Consider the following 12,440-nt stretch of genomic DNA (forward strand, 5'->3'; position numbering starts at 1 on the left):
TCCCAAGTATGTGGGATGACGGACAGTGAAATATGGGGGCCGATGCATGAAATCGGCCAGTAAAAAAAATAAAAAAAATACAAAGCAACAGGACGCAAAGCACAGCCGATGCACAGACATCTACTTTAGACTAAAAAGCCGATGCGCAGCCATCGACTCTAGAGGTACAAACTGTTACGAGCAGGTATCAGGTTACATGGATAGGCTCTACTGAAGGAATGTCTCGAAGGCACGGAGGGCGTCAGCACGGACACGACCCACCTCGGCGATCTCGGCCTCGTCATCTTCGTCCTCGCCCGTCACTAGCCGTTTGTTCAGGGCACGTATTTCTGCCAGATCAGTTTTCAGTTGAGCTTTGAGGCCTTCTGCTTCCTCTTGGGAGCGGGCAATAAGAGCTTCCTTATCGTAAATAAGCTGTTTGGTTGCCCGGACCCTCTCTTCAAGGTCCTCCAATTCCTTTCGCAAGGTCTCAAGTTCGGCGGTGCTGACAGAGGTGTCAGTTTTGGCATCTAAGGCCGCCTTTTTCTCATTGAGCCGCTGACATTTGTCTGCAATGTCGGCTTTCAACGGAAGTTGGGCGTGGCGTAGATCGATTCTCTGACGAGCTAACTTCACCCTTGACCCGTAGACAGACAGAGTCACAACTGGCCAAAGTTTCACCTGCAACATTACCGGGAGATGGTGCTGGATTTCTTCAAGAACGCTCTTCACTTCCTCGGGGTCTTCGACCAACGTCTCGATCGGGAAGGAAAGCAAGGCTTTGAGACGCTGGAATTGACGTAGGACAGCGCTGGGTCATGGTTCATCGCATGCTGTAGAAGGAGCTGGTTCGATGGATTCAGGGTCGAACGTTAGCAAGCCCGAGAGGTCACAACCCTGACAAACAGAAACAGCGTCAGTATGCAGCAAAAGTGAAGGGTAAGCCAAACGAAAGGAGTACACCTCTCCTGAGACCAGGGGGACAGCCGATGATGAGGTAATCGGCTCTTGTGTTTCTGCTGGGGGCTTGGCCAAATTGGCGACCTTGTCAACGGCACCTTTAGGGATTACCGGATCCAGGTTTGCGGAGGGCATCTGTACTTCCTCGACTCCCCCACTAGAAGTGTCATCAGTCTGCAAAGGAGGTGGTTAGCCGATGTGAGCAGCAATGGATTAGCATGAAAGATGAGCCGGGGAGAGTATGGAGGGTAATTACATTTGAAGCCTCTTGGTTTGATGAAGGGGCTTGCGGTTCCTTTCGAGTCCTCTTGGTGCTCACGCCCTGCCCCGCTTTGATTGGAGCTTGGGGGGTAACAGGTTCAGGAACTGGCCTTTTCCTGGAAGCCGATGGTGGCAAATCTGGCTGGCTCTGCGTGGTGATTTTCCAAGAGTTGCCCGAGCTCGAATCCCCTCGATGGGATTGTCTTTCCTCGCTGGAGTTGTCTTCGGTGGAGGCCTATAAAAAAAGAGTTAGTAAGCACAAGCATGTTTGCAGAAGCCCATAAGGATAGATGAAATCAGTCAAGGCATGGATCAACGTACGTGCAAGCTCTCTTGATCTGGAGAAGGGCTCCGGCGCTTCAAAGTTTTACTGGCGGCTACATTCCTCACCGTCGTTCTCGCCTTGGTTGGGGCTCGGGAGCAGCTGGCCTGGAAGATACTTTGCTCTTGGAAGCCGATTTTGGTGAAATCGGCTGGCTCTGCATCACGACCTTTTTCAAGGGTGGCGAGCTTTTGCAGAAGAGGACCACAGGAGCCGGTGGGATGAAGTCAAAGGGGGAGCCGTCATCATGTGTAGGTTCTTGATGACCCACAAGTATAGGGGATCGCAACAGTCTTCGAGGGTAGTATAACCCAAATTTATTGATTCGACACAAGGGGAGGTAAAGAATACTGATAAGCCTTAACAACTGAGTTGTCAATTCAGCTGCACCTGGAAAAGCACTAGCAACAGGGGTGATGTGAAAGTAGCAGTAATATGAGAGCAATAGTAACAGTAACACAGCAGCAGTAATAGCAATATGAGAGCAATGGCACCGGAAAATAGTTGATACTACTTCCAATGACATGTAGAACAAGTATATAATGATGAGAGATGGACCGGGGTTCCTAGCAATCTACACTAGTGGTAACTCTCCAATAAGTGACAAGTGTTGGGTGAACAAATTACAGTTGGGCAATTGATAGGATTCAAAGCATTAAGATAGAACATCAGGCTTATTAATTATGTAGGCATGTTTTCCCTATATAGTCGTACGTGCTCGCAATGAGAAACTTGCACAACATCTTTTGTCCTACCAGCCGGTGGCAGCCAGGCCTCAAGGGAAACTACTGGATATTAAGGTACTCCTTTTAATAGAGTACCGGAGCAAAGCATTAACACTCCGTGAAAACATGTGATCCTCACATCACTACCATCCCCTCCGGTTATCCCGATTTCTGTCACTTCGGGGCCTTTGGTTCCGGATAGTGACATGTGCATACAACTTGTAGATACAATCTAAGCAACAATATAGAGCTCAAATCTAAGATCATGCCACTCGGGCCCTAGTGACAAGCATTAAGAATAACAAGATTGCAGCAACAATAACTTCACAAACTTTATAGATAGACTAATCATAATGTATCATCCATCGGATCCCAACAAACACAACACCGATTACATCAGATGAATCTCAATCATGTAAGGCAGCTCATGAGACCATTGTATTGAAGTACATGGGGGAGAGTATACCGACATAGCTACTGCTAGAACCCGTAGTCCATGGGGGAACTACTCACGGAGCATGGCGGAGGCGGTGGCGTTGATGGAGATGGCTTCCGGGGGCATTTCCCCGTCCCGGCAGGGTGCCGGGACAGAGACTTCTGTCCCCCGAATTGGAGTTTCGCGATGGCGGCGGCGCCACAGTAACTTTTCTGGAGTTTCGTCAATTGGTACTGCGTTTATAGGTCGAAAGGGGTTATATAGGCGAAGAGGCGGCGCAGGGGGGTCGACTGGGTGGCCTCACCCTAGGCCGGCGCGGCCAGGGTCTGGCCCGCGCGGCCCTATGGTGTAGGGCCCCCCTGGCTCTCCTCCGACTCTTCTTCGGTGTTCTGGAGCCTTCCAGGAAAAATAGGAGGTTTGGCGTTGATTTCGTCCAATTCCGAGAATATTGCCCGAACAGCCTTTCTGGAACCAAAAACAGCAGAAAACAGGAACTGGCACTGTGGCACCTCGTTAATAGGTTAGTTCCGGAAAATGCATGAAATCATCATAAAGTGCAAGCAAAACATGTAAGTATTGTCATAAAACAAGCATGGAACGACAGAAATTATGGATACGTCGGGGACGTATCAGCATCCCCAAGCTTAGTTCCTGCTCGTCCCGAGCAGGTAAACGATAAAAAGAATAATTTCTGTAGTGACATGCTACTTACATAACCTTGATCATACTATTACAAAGCATATGAAATGAATGAAGTGACTCAAGGCAATGATCTATAGTTGCTAACAAATACATAACATATAGCAAAACTTTTCATGAATAGTACTTTCAAGACAAGCATCAAAAGATTGCACAAGAGTTAACTCATAAAGCAATAGATTCAAAGTAAAGGCATCGAAGCAACACAAAGGAAGATATAAGTTTCAGCGGTTGCTTTCAACTTCCAACATGCATATCTCATGGATATTGTCAACACAAAGTAATATGATGAATGCAAATATGCAAGTATGTAAGAATCAATGCACAGTTGACACAAGTGTTCGCTTCTAAGATGGAAGGAAGTAGGTAAACTGACTCAACATAAAGTAAAAGAATGGCCCTTCGCAGAGGGAAGCATCGATTGCTATATTTGTGCTAGAGCTTTTATTTTGAAAACATAGAGAGAGCATAAAAAGAAAATTTTGAGAGGTGTTTGTTGTTGTCAACGAATGGTAGTGGGCACTCTAACTACCTCGCCAACCGGACTTCCAAGAGCGGCTCCCATGAATTATTTTTATGTTTATGCGGCACTCCTTCCAACCTTTCTTTCACAACCATGGCTAACCGAATCCTCGGGTGCCTGCCAACAATCTCATACCATGAAGGAGTGCCTTTTTATTTTAGTTTTATTATGATGATGACACTCCCCCCAACCTTTGCTTACACAAGCCATGGCTAACCGAATCCTTCGGGTGCCTTCCAACAATCACATACCATGGAGGAGTGTCTATTTAAGTTAATTAATTCGGGACTAGGAATCCCATTGCCAGCTCTTTTTGCAAAATTATTGGATAAGCGGATGTGCCACTAGTCCATATGAGAGTCCGTCAAAAGTAAATGACAAGGTTGAAAGCTAAACACCACATACTTCCTCATGAGCTATAAAACATTAACACAAATTGAGAAGCATTTTGAATTATTTAAAGGTAGCACTCAAGCAATTTACTTTGGAATGGCAGGAAATACCACATAGTAGGTAGGTATGGTGGACACAATTGGCATAGTGGTTGGCTCAAGGATTTTGGATGCATGAGAAGTATTCCCTCTCGATACAAGGCTTAGGCTAGCAAGGTTGTTTGAAGCAAACACAAGTATGAACTGGTATAGCAAAACTTACATAAGAACATAATGCAAGCATTATAATACTCTACACTGTCTTCCTTGTTGCTCAAACACTTTACCAGAAAATATCTAGACCTTAAGAGAGATCAATTATGCAAACCAATTTCAACAAGCTTTACGGTAGTTCTCCACTAATAGGTTTAAACCACATGCAAAAACTTAATCATGATCTACTTGAGAGCTCAAAACAATTGCCAAGTGTCAAATTATCCAAGACATATGAGGCATTTTCTTTTCCCAACCAAATAATAATAAGTATTGTAGCTTCCAACTTTTATCATTGAACATTAAAAGTAAAACGAAGAACACAAGTGTTCATATGAAAAAGCGGAGCGTGTCTCTCTCCCAAACAAGGATTGCTAGGATCCGAATTTATTCAAACACAAACAAAAATAAAAGCACACAGACGCTCCAAGTAAAGCACATATGATGTGACCGAATAAAAGTATAGTTTCAGGGGAGGAACCTGATAAGTTGATGAAGAAAGGGATGCCTTGGGCATCCCCAAGCTTAGACGCTTGAGTCTTCTTGAAATATGCAGGGATGAACCACGGGGGCATCCCCAAGCTTAGACTTTTCACTCTTCTTGATCATATATCATCCTCCTCTCTTGACCCTTGAAAACTTCCTTCACACCAAACTTCTCATAAACTTCATTAGAGGGGTTAGTACTCAAAAAATTTGAATCCACCTTGGTCCTGTAGTGGCACATTGCAAGAACTCAATAAAACATCAGCTACAGCTCTCTACGTCTAGAAAAGCTCGCTTAAAGTCCACAAGAGACAATGCAAAAAAATAGAGACAGAATCTGCCAAAACAGAACAGCCAGTAAAGACGAATTTTAATAAAATACTTCCGTTGCTCAAATCAGAAAACTCAAAACTAATGAAAGTTGCGTACATATCTGAGGAACACGCACGTACATTGGCATATTTTTCTGAGTTACCTACAGAGAAGACAGCCCAGATTCGTGACAGATAGAAATCTGTTTCTGCGCAGAAATCCAAATCTAGTATCAAGCTTCGATTAGAGGCTTCACTTGGCACAACAAAACACAAAACTAAGATAAGGAGAGGTTGCTACAGTAGTAAACAACTTCCAAGACACAAATATAAAATAAAGTACTGTAGCAAAATAACACATGGGTTATCTCCCAAGAAGTTGCTTTCTTTATAGCCATTAAGATGGGCTCAGCAGTTTTAATGATGCACTCGCAAGAAATAGTATTTGAAGCAAAAGAGAGCATCAAGAGGCAAATTCAAAACACATTTAAGCCTAACATGCTTCCTATGAAAAGAAATCTTGTACACAAATAAATTTATGAAGAACAAAGTGACAAGCATAAGAAGATAGAACAAGTGTAACTTCAACAATTTCAGCATATAGAGAGGTGTATTAGTACCATGAAAATTTCTACAACCATATTTTCCTCTCTCATAATAATTTTCAGCAGCTTCATGAACAAACTCAACAATATAACTATCACATGCAGCATACTTTCCATGATTTCCAAACACATAATTTTTATCAAGTTCAAGAATAGTGGAATTAAAACTTTCAAACTTACTTTTATTAATAATATAACAAGGTAGTTGATCAATCTCAAGAGATATGGGACACATAGATAAAGTTAAATCCTCTCCAATCCCATTTTCATTAGTAGTACAATTAATATTATCAAGTAACATAGGACCATCATCTAGAGCTTTATCATAAACATTTGCCAAGCAAAATTCTTTAGTACCATGCATTTCGACATCAGGCACAAACAAAGCATTATCATAAGATTTATCAAAGTAGCATGGATTATCATATATAACAGTAGCATAATTATTCTCCCAAGTTTTACTCATAGGTAATATTTCAAGAGAATCCACAGGAACATAACATTCAACCTCTTTCGGTAAGCATGGAGGACAATCAAATAGTGTAAGAGATGAAGAGTTACTCTCATTAGAAGGTTGGCATGGGTAGCTAATCCATTCTTCCTCCTTTTGTTCGTCGCTTTCCTCTTCTTTTTCATCCAATGAGCTTTCAGGTTCATCAATTTCCTCCTCTTTTTCATCCAATGAGCTTTCAGGTTCATCAGTTTCTTCTTCCACCGGTTCCTGCAAATTGTGAGTGCATTCTTGTGCATTAATGTGTCTCTCTTTTTAATCAAGGATATAAGGATTCCTACTGTAGCATTCTATGCAAGAATTAAGGATAGTAGAGACATAATCTTTAAGGTCCTTACAAATAGCACAAGTTTCATAATTCTCAACCATGAAGGATTCTATCTCAGAGGCTCCCATAAATAAGACAAATTGTTCTACCTCTTCGAACCCATAATGAATATAGCAATTCCGATTATAGCTCTTAATAAAATATTCCTCACTAAAGCCACATTGAAATTTAAGATGTTTAGTATCCTGTTGAGAGCAACAGTTTATATCATGGCGTCTAAGCAAGATTCTAGCAATTGTATTCAATTTCTCTATCATAGCACTCATTATTTTACCAGTTCGTGATTCTCTATAATTATTATAACATTCCATAAGCTCCAAGTAGGTTGTTGGTTCTCCCATGACAGCAGTTTTTAATTTTTTGGTTTTTCAAATTTTTATGGATTTTTGGGTATATGAGACAAATAAAACAAGACAAAAATAAACTAAGCAAAAGTAAACTACGCAAAATAATACTAGACAGAAATAAACTAAGCACAAATAAACTAGGCAAAAGTAAACTAAGCAAAGCAAAATAAAACAAATTAAAAACAGAGAGAGAGGTAGAGTGTACTCCCCAGGTGAACTTATGAGTAAAGCTATGCCTCCCCGGCAACGGCGCCAGAAAATAGTCTTGATGACCCACAAGTATAGGGGATCGCAACAGTCTTCGAGGGTAGTATAACCCAAATTTATTGATTCGACACAAGGGGAGGTAAAGAATACTGATAAGCCTTAACAACTGAGTTGTCAATTCAGTCGCACTGGAAAAGCACTAGCAACAGGGGTGATGTGAAAGTAGCAGTAATATGAGAGCAATAGTAACAAGAATAACAAAGAGTGATAATAGCAATATGAGAGCAATGGCACCGGAAAATAGTTGATACTACTTCCAATGACATGTAGAACAAGTATATAATGATGAGAGATGGACCGGGGTTCCCAGCGATCTACACTAGTGGTAACTCTCCAATAAGTGACAAGTGTTGGGTGAACAAATTACAGTTGGGCAATTGATAGGATTCAAAGCATTAAGATAGAACATCAGGCTTATTAATTATGTAGGCATGTTTTCCGTATATAGTCGTACGTGCTCGCAATGAGAAACTTGCACAACATCTTTTGTCCTACCAGCCGGTGGCAGCCGGGCCTCAAGGGAAACTACTGGATATTAAGGTACTCCTTTTAATAGAGTACCGGAGCAAAGCATTAACACTCCGTGAAAACATGTGATCCTCACATCACTACCATCCCCTCCGGTTGTCCCGATTTCTGTCACTTCGGGGCCTTTGGTTCCGGATAGTGACATGTGCATACAACTTGTAGATACAATCTAAGCAACAATATAGAGCTCAAATCTAAGATCATGCCACTCGGGCCCTAGTGACAAGCATTAAGAATAATAAGATTGCAGCAACAATAACTTCACAAACTTTATAGATAGACTAATCATCATGTATCATCCATCGGATCCCAACAAACACAACACCGATTACATCAGATGAATCTCAATCATGTAAGGCAACTCATGAGACCATTGTATTGAAGTACATGGGGGAGAGTATACCGACATAGCTACTGCTAGAACCCGTAGTCCATGGGGGAACTACTCACGGAGCATGGCGGAGGCGGTGGCGTTGATGGAGATGGCTTCCGGGGGCACTTCCCCGTCCCGGCAGGGTGCCGGGACAGAGACTTCTGTCCCCCGAATTGGAGTTTCGCGATGGCGGCGGCGCCACAGTAACTTTTCTGGAGTTTCGTCAATTGGTACTGCGTTTTTAGGTCGAAAGGGGTTATATAGGCGAAGAGGCGGCGCAGGAGGGTCGACAGGGTGGCCTCACCCTAGGCCGGCGCGGCCAGGGTCTGGCCCGCGCGGCCCTATGGTGTGGGGCCCTCCTGGCTTTCCTCCGACTCTTCTTCGGTGTTCTGGAGCCTTCCGGGAAAAATAGGAGGTTTGGCGTTGATTTCGTCCAATTCCGAGAATATTGCCCGAACAGCCTTTCTGGAACCAAAAACAGCAGAAAACAGGAACTGGCACTGTGGCATCTCGTTAATAGGTTAGTTCCGGAAAATGCATGAAATCATCATAAAGTGCAAGCAAAACATGTAAGTATTGTCATAAAACAAGCATGGAACGACAGAAATTATGGATACGTCGGGGACGTATCAGTTCTGGACCATCTTGTTGCTGCAAGGAGACAGAGCAAGGTTATAAAAATCATTGTAAGCCACTTCAAGAAAATTTGCGAGTGGTAGTACCTGTTCTGCGGGGATATTATATTCAGCATCGAGTTGTTTCAGCAACGGTCCCAGAGCTCTCCTGAAGGCATGAGTTTTCCACATTGACCACCAGGTCTCAAAACCATCGGTTGACGAGGTGAAAGAGAGGTTGTTAGGGACTGGGATGGCTAGAGCATCAAAGAAAGAGTAACACCTCTGACCGGTGAGGAGATCGGGCAAGTCAGCTCTGCTCTCTATTAAGTGGTGGAGGAAGAAATGGGGAGACACCTGCCCAAGACCAAACTGCCGGGCTGCTACGACCGGCTGATAGGACTCATAACCAGGTTTGATTATTCTGTTTGATGTGCTCATGCCAACTGGAAGGAAGCAGGGACGGATCATGGTGGAATACAATTGTCGGCTGCTGGTGTCATCGGCAAAGCTGTCTAGCCTGAAGGAGACTGGGTTTTCAAAATTTTCAGATTCCGTGTAAGGAAATAAGAGAGGATTGTCCAGGCCTTGGAAGAAAATGCCGAACCACTTTGATGCTTCCTTGGGGATCAGTTTACTACCTAGAAGGCTATACAAGGCTTGGCCGTAGCTAGTGCATCGGATCTGCTTCCCGTTAGCATCTGGAAAGGTGCAAGTGGCCAAAAGTGGGAAGTTTGGGATATGGTTCTGGAAATACAGCTGAGCCCATAGCTGAATAAACCACCAGGGACCTCCTGTTTTGACTGATTTTTGGGAAAATAATTTGACGGACATTAGTTGGAGATATCGATAGACCTCTCCAAGGAACAGTTTGCCGATACCAAGCTAGGTGCCTCTGGCAAGTTCATAGGCCAAGGGAAGATAATTCTTGGTCGGAGCAAGTGAAGGGCCGCAGAATATGAAGTGTTCCAACCAGAAATTTAGGAAGGCCGTGCGTTCTTTCTCTGTTACAGGGCCTTTATTTTCATGTGGCGTCGAAGGTAAGCACCCCAGTTTGTGCACTCTGTTAGAGAGTTTGAAAGGGACCCTTGGCAGCATAAAAGCAGAGGGGCTGGGGGATGTAACGTCTAGGCCAGTGATCATTACCACATGTAGCAGAGTTGGTGTCATGGGGCCGTGGCCAAACATGAAGCAGTTCAGAGCATCAGACCAGAAGTAGCCGATGGTTTTTAGAAGGTTTTCATGCTTCTCAAGGGGAGACAATGATAAGGACAGAGCATCGGCTATTCCTGTGGCTTCCCATTTGGATTGGTAAGTTTTGGATACTCTACTGTACCAGGAAACCCAATCTTCAGGAGGGTTAGGCCAGGCTCGTAAGCAGTCGGCCCAAGAAGTTAGATCTAAATTCTGGTTCACGAAGGGGATCCTATGGGCCTCGCAAGAAATCAGATGGGCAGGACTCTCGACAGTACGGGGGCCAAGACAAAGAGAGTTTAGAAGAGAAGGATGCGGCAACAAAATGTCTGATACCTAAAATTAATGGTGGCATAAGGCATTAATTCAGATGTTTGCTATTAGTTCTAACACTATGCTCGGATGGCGAGGGGAAGTTAAAGATTACCTTCAGGCCAGAGACCGTTGCGTTGGCGTTGGACGATTCCGCCATCTGATTCGCTGGCGGAGATGAATCTGCGCGGTTGGGGATCTGGGATTCGCGTTGCCGCGAGTTGAATCTGTTCGATGGGCAATTGGAGATCTGAGTTTGGTCCTTTAGACGAGGGTCACAGGTTACCGTTTGAATTTGGGGAATGTCCGCTTGGACCTGTCTAAATAGGTAACTGAGTCTGGCCTTACTGGCGTTTTATGGTAAAAGACCGATGCGTTGCTATCGGCTCTTTGTGCGTTGACCTACTTTGACAATCGGAAAAATCAGACATAGAAGCATTCTTCATTGATTAAAAGGGGTTTTTACAATAAGAGCCGATTGCTCACAAAAGGGAGATCTGCTACCTAATGTACTACTACTAGCCCTATTCTAGTAGTCCCTAATCTAGGGGCCGGCACCGTCGCTGCCCTCGTTGTCGCCGTCCTCGCTGCCATCGGCGTTGCTGCCGGCGATGTCTTCATCGCTGCTGCTGAAGCCGTCGGCAGGGGCTTCTTCTTCTTCTTCTTCGTCGTCGTCGTCGTCGTCCTCTGACCCGGCGCGGAAGCGCTTCGCCGGCGGGTATTCATCGGAGGAGGTGTCGTCCTCCGTTTCATCCTCTTCATCGGAGGAGATGTCCTCGCCCCAGGAGAAAGCGTCGTCGTCGCTCTCTTCCTCCAACTCCCCGTCAACGAGGAAGTGGAAGTTATCCTCCCCGTCGGTCAAGGATTCGTCATCCTCTGACCTGACGGCGAAATCCCATTCCGCCTCGTCCCACCACAGTGGGGCGAGGGCCTCGTACGCCGCTACCGGGTCGTACTCCGGCGTCGGCTCACGGGAGGAGGAGGATTGGGAGGAGAGACCCGAAGAGCAGGAGGCAGAGGAGGAGTCCATGGTTGCAGAGGAGGGGAGTTTCGATTGCTAATGCAGAACAAGAGGATGAGGAGGTAAACTGCTCGGATGAGGTTAAATAAAGGGGATACAGTGGAAGATGATTCAATGCTGTGGCAGTTTTCGAGGATGCGGTGCCAAAACTGTCAAATCGTGCAGTACGGAGAAGTTGAGAAGGCAAGGCATCATGATGGAAGGGCACTGTAGCGGTTCTGCTCTGCAACGCGTAACCCGATGAAGGAAAACAGAGTGGTTTTGGAATTATTATTGCCAAAACCAGGGGGGCATGTGTTATCGCCGGATTTTAGCCAAATTAGGAGTTGGGCCGTGATTGAGATGGGCTTAGAGGATATGCACATAAAGTGTTTCTGAATCGGCCTCGTGCGAGAGTTTGGGCTAGATTGCCCGTATATCTGTACATTATGGTAGATCACGTTTCAGTTTAGAATTAAGAGATAGAGTTTGGTTCGTACACAGTTAGATTTATTCCAAAGATAGAAAGTCTAAGGACTATAAATATGTACATAGGGTTATTGAGAAAGGAGGACGATCACGTTCACAACAAACACAATCTAGGCGCATCGCCACCCATTGTTTCGAGGGTTTCTTCCGGGTAAGCGTCATGCTGCCCAGATCGCATCTTGCGATCTGGGCAGTATCAGTTTATTCGTTGTTTTGTGTTGCTCGTACTGAAGCCTTGTTGATGGCGAGTAATACTGTTATCATAGATGTTTTGGGGCTAACATCGATACTTTTCTGATATGTTTGCTTAGTTATGCTGCCCCTAAATATCTAGCTGCCTTTGCACCTATCTTAGGTGTAAGGGCATCATCTTGCTTGGACTTTATTTAGTAGATCTGATCTGTTATGGTTGTTCCTTGTTCTCCAAGGATTAGTTTGATATCCGCATGGTTAGGCCTTGCAAACGGGTTGAATGATCCAGTAGTGCGTAAGGTATGGTTTGCCGATCCAAGAGGGGTTGTTCCGG

This window comes from Lolium perenne, chromosome 5 (assembly GCF_019359855.2).
Source record: "Lolium perenne isolate Kyuss_39 chromosome 5, Kyuss_2.0, whole genome shotgun sequence".
Taxonomy (NCBI): domain Eukaryota; kingdom Viridiplantae; phylum Streptophyta; class Magnoliopsida; order Poales; family Poaceae; genus Lolium; species Lolium perenne.